Source organism: Triticum dicoccoides, chromosome 6B (genome assembly GCF_002162155.2).
Source record: "Triticum dicoccoides isolate Atlit2015 ecotype Zavitan chromosome 6B, WEW_v2.0, whole genome shotgun sequence".
NCBI classification, from domain to species: Eukaryota; Viridiplantae; Streptophyta; class Magnoliopsida; order Poales; family Poaceae; genus Triticum; species Triticum dicoccoides.
Window position 1 is genome coordinate 600,722,429 of NC_041391.1, and position 5,121 is coordinate 600,727,549.

Genomic DNA, 5,121 nt, shown 5'->3' on the forward strand with positions numbered 1-5,121 from the left:
ACACACACACACACACACACACACACACACTGATGCTGTATTGCTGTTGCATAATGTGTTTTTGCAACTGTGCGCAATGAGTTTATGGGTCTCCTTTGACTGCGGAAGCTGAATATCACTCCCTCTGTTCATAAATAAGTGATGTGCAAAGAGGTTGCCTTCAATTTACTTTCTGCTTGTAGAGTTACTGTGTTAAATCTTGAATGAAGCATTCGGGTAGTTGCATCTCTTCGGTCAAGTGTTTCTCAGATGCTTGTATGTATCTTGGCTCACCAAATCGATTTGGCCCACATGATTTTGTGGGGATTTGGTACCAGAATAGAGGTAGAGGCTGACGATTTCTTGCTGTTTCAGTCAAGTGCTTGATAGATATCTGTCTCAATCCACAAGAAAACCCATCAAACCTGTATATGTCATCTGATTTAGATCACTTAATTTCATACATGGATTGCTGAGGTTTTTTGATCTTGCAGGTCGCGGCGACCACCAAGAGGACACCCAACTCCCGCATCCCGAACTACCCGAGCCTGCCGTCGCAGCTGCTGTGTCAAGTCCAAAACATCACCATGCATGTAGGTGTACTTGGTTCATCTTCAGGTTCAGGTGTGGGGGTTAGTGGCCTTAAGCATTAACCATTTAATCCTGATTAATGCTGCTTGTTTTGCACAGGCTGACAAGGACGCTAACGAGGTCTACACACATATGACTCTGCAACCAGTAAACTCTGTAAGTACTGTCGGAAACGGAGCTTGGTGAAGATATTCAGAACATGCTGAACTTTGTTTTCTCTACATGCGCTTTTATCGGTTTGCATGCTGCATGTTTGATGTTTTGCCTGAGCTAGGGACAAAATGGTACCGAATGCCTGAAACTAACATTAACAGTGTTCAGTTTAAGTGTACATTTTGAGATCAGTGCCAATGTTTATAAACGCTCAAAATCTGTACAGTATTTCTTAGATTAACATGTGCTTACTGTATAATTTAGGAAAGTTTTAATAATACTACAACAGATGCTAATTAAATCAGTGATTCATGTTGTTTGATGAAGCAGTACCCATGTCGGGAGACTAGCAGAACTTGCAAACTTCAGTTTTCTCACCGATAGTCACTTATCCTGCTGTTCATGTCCATACAACATTTGTATTGGTTCTATGTTATAGTTGCTGCAAACAATTTATTAATGTGGGATGTGGCTCTATGTCCAGTTCTGTTTCTCTTTTAAAGAAATCCCCTCTGCCTCTTGTGTGCAGTAAGTTGATTGTTTTGTCTCTGTATTATTGTGCAGATTGGCCAAGTGTTAGTCGATCTGCAAGCCGGTTTAAGAGCTGGATTGTCCGGTCCAATTCAACATGGATCTGAGTGTATGTTGAAACTTTTCGTCCATCAAGCGCCGCCTCCGGCCGCCCCGACGACGCCCTCGCCTCCGCCAACCTCCACTCCTCCATGAGGTACGCATGCATTTCCGTTGCTATTGCTCACACTTTGTTCCTGATGTGTTCCTTTGACTAATGAACCTAGCAGCATCAAAGTCCAGAATATGCACACCAAAATGCCTTGGCTTGCTGAACCCTTGTGCTGGTTAGAAATGCAGAATTGTGATATTGTGTTGGGAGCACTCTTGCTACAGTCATCAGTTAGATTTCAACTTTGCATCTTTTAAGGTTTAACTGTTGGTTTACATTGAAACTGTTAAGAAAGTATCAAATTGAGTGCATAGTGTGCAATTTGTGTTTAGTAATCTAGTAGCTCATAAGCATCAGACCATATGTTTTCTTATAAGCAAACTATATTGATGGTTGAAAGATTTTATATGCTTTTGATGTGTGATCCTTCTAATGCTAGGTGATTTGTTTCTTGGAATTTGGAAGAGGAAGACGATGAAGCGTGGTGGTTATCTATCAATATGCCTTGTGTTTTGGTTGTACTTCATAGCTAGTTACATTGTATTATGTACTGGTCTGGTTGTATGAACACTATGTAAAGATTGTAATAGGCTAATTTTGGCTATCATTTCAAGTATATAGTTTTGTTTCATTTGAAATATTTGTCATTTGTGTATTGTGAAAATGTGAGAAATAGAAAGTTGATGAGTTGGACCTACTTATTGGTAGACGCCAAGGCCCAAAATGTGAATAGCATGCAAAAAGGCTGAGGCCCAAAGAAGAAGTCAACTTTTAAAAGGCCGAGGCCCAAAAAGAAATGGACTGTAAAGTTTTGTGTCTTAGAAACCAAAAAGGCCGAACTGCTGGGCTTGGCCCATGTAGCTAGCGTAAATTGACAGGAAAAATATATATAAAAGGCTGAATTAATGGGCTAGGACCATGTAAAACACTCAATTGGTCCGGGATGATTCTTGTGAGTGACCTTTTCAATTGGTCACAGTTTTGCTACGTCAGATTGCCATGTCGGATCCGACGTGGCCTGAGCAAACAGCTAGTGACCAAAACAAAAGGTCATGGGTTCAACGACCTTCTGTTTTGGTCGTAAACGTCTACGACCTTCTCACAGAGAAGGTCGTTAATTTCAGTTTACAACCGCCAGCTTTTGACCTTCTGTTTTTGGTCACAAAAAGGTCGCAAATGAAAAACAATGACCTTTCAGTGACCAATAGTCAAGGTCACAAGTTGACATATTTCATGTAGTGATCCTTTATTGTATGGTGTAGGTTTATTCTAAGTTATTATGCCATAATTTCTTTATTGTATAGAGTAGGTTTGTTCTTAATCCCTACTAGTTACTGCAGTCATTCGCTATCTGAAAATAAATGGAGAAAATCTGATGTAGTCGACCAGGCCGAAACATTCGCCTCTAACTGGCCTGCTTTTTAGCGGGCCACAATTGGGTCGGCCTGCAACTTTCTTGGGCTCGAAAGGCCATTGGGGCCTTCACACTGTGCGCCAGGCCCACAATTTACACGAGCCTACATTCGGCCCACAGTTTAGTTGGGCCTTTAGTGGACACAAAGCTTAGTTGGGCCCATGTAGCTTTGGGCCATCAACATGCTGAATATTGTGTTGGCCTGTTACGGCCCAGAAGTAACCATGGACCTTTAGCAGGCCGAAATGCATGTTCGGCCTCAATTTCCACTAGTCATCGACGGGCCTTCAACAGGCTAAAATGTAGACCAGGCCTTTTTGGCCCAGTTATATGACGGGCCATTACCAGGTCGAAACATATCTCGGGCCTTAGTTGGCTTATTGATATCATGGGCCTTTAACAGGCCAAAAGCTTTGTAGAGGCATCAACGAGCCGAATTATACAATAGGCCTTTAACATGCCCAAAGTCACGTTGGGCTGAATTGTTGCCACCTTTATCACGGGCATTAGAGGGCCGGATGTCGTGTCGGACCATATATGGCCCATGGGCAGCATGGGCCATTCCCAGGCGGAAAGACACACCGGGCTGAAATGGGCCCATGTCTACATCGGGCCTCTAACAGGCCGTAATGTCACTGGGCCGTAATTGGGCCCAAATATTCGGCGAACAATTAACGGGCCAGATCTGGCTTCGGGCCATAAATGGGCCATGTTTAAACAGGTCGTTATTGGGCTGGTCCACTATTACCGGAGTAAATACTATGGGCCTTTGACTGGGCCGGCCTTTTTAACCTATATGGGCCTCGGTTGGGCCCTACCATGTGTTGACGTATCATAGGCATGTCTCCTCCATTGGACGGACGACATCTGGCCCACCTAGGAGCCGAAACGCGTTTCCTCCAGCCAATGATGATTTTACACGTGAAAAATCCCCATTGGTCCAGGCTATTAACGGGTTATCGGATCCAAACGGGAACCTAATAGCTTAACAACGACCCGTTACGGTGGATGCCACGTGTCGGTCACCCTTGACGAAAGCACTTCTATGACGCGCGATTTATCATCATGGAAGTGGACACTTCCATGATGATAATTTTCGTAATTTCATGTAACACTTCTACGATAACACAGGTATGACTATCTTGATTCTATCATAAAATCGTCATGGATGTACATGCATGACAAAAAACATGGCCTACTGTGACAAACATGTATCATCACGGAAGTATATTTTTTTGTAGTGGGAGTAGTTGCTATCAATCTTGTTGAGTTTGGTTCACTTTATTTTGAGTCACTAAAAATTTCAGAAATTTTTCAGAGGAAGAAATATGTCTAGGACAATGTACCTAGGTGGTTCTTCGAGGAAGCAAGCACTAAGGCTCGCGATACGTGAGCCAGACCTTGAACCACGAAGGGAAGCTCAAGTGCGGCCTTGTGAATGGCCGACGGATGGATTTATGGTCCAAGCAGGCTTCAAGGATGAATTTGATGCGTATGTGCGTAATGCTGCTCTTGAGGACTTCCTATCAGATAAGTGCCGACAATAGAATTACCTCACTGATTCCTTTGTGCTGAAGTTTGAATTTTCATCTAAGCACAACACTCACACTGTTATATTTGACCTCTATGATAAATCACATACCATGGACCTTGAAGATTTTAATACTGCTTGCAAAATCCCACAGTGGGGCATCTTTAGTGAACCTCACAAATCTGAATATAATGATTTTCTTGCTAGCATCACTGTGGGAGAAACCAGAAATATCACACAAGCTACCATAGGGAGCATTGATTTTCCTGCCATATATTACTTTGCTCTCTTTATAGGTAGGTGCATTAACGGTAAGCACGAGCATAGCCACATTTGCATCCCTGATGTCTACTACGCAACCTTCTTCTTGTAGACGTTGTTGGGCCTCCAAGTGCAGAGGTTTGTAGGATAGTAGCAAATTTCCCTCAACTGGATGACCTAAGGTTTATCAATCCGTGGGAGGCGTAGGATGAAGATGGTCTCTCTCAAATAACCCTGCAACCAAATAACAAAGAGTCTCTTGTGTCCCCAACACACCCAATGCAATGGTAAATTGTATAGGTGCACTAGTTCGGGGAAGAGATGGTGATACAAGTGCAATATGGATGGTAGATATAGGTTTTTATAATCTGAAAATATAAAAACAGCAAGGTAACTAATAATAAAAGTGAGCACAAACGATATTGCAATGCTTCAAAACAAGGCCTAGGGTTCATACTTTCACTACTGCAAGTTCTCTCAACAATAATAACATATTTAGATCATATAACA

General features: G+C 42.6%; 1 long non-coding RNA gene across 1 annotated transcript; it reads left to right on the forward strand.

Moving 5' to 3' along the window:
- The first annotated feature begins 1,175 nt into the window (after positions 1 to 1,175).
- LOC119322315 lies at positions 1,176 to 2,036 on the forward strand. The gene is made up of 2 exons (XR_005155522.1): positions 1,176 to 1,450; positions 1,845 to 2,036. It is a non-coding gene; the product is annotated as an uncharacterized LOC119322315 (long non-coding RNA).
- Positions 2,037 to 5,121: the final 3,085 nt, after the last annotated feature.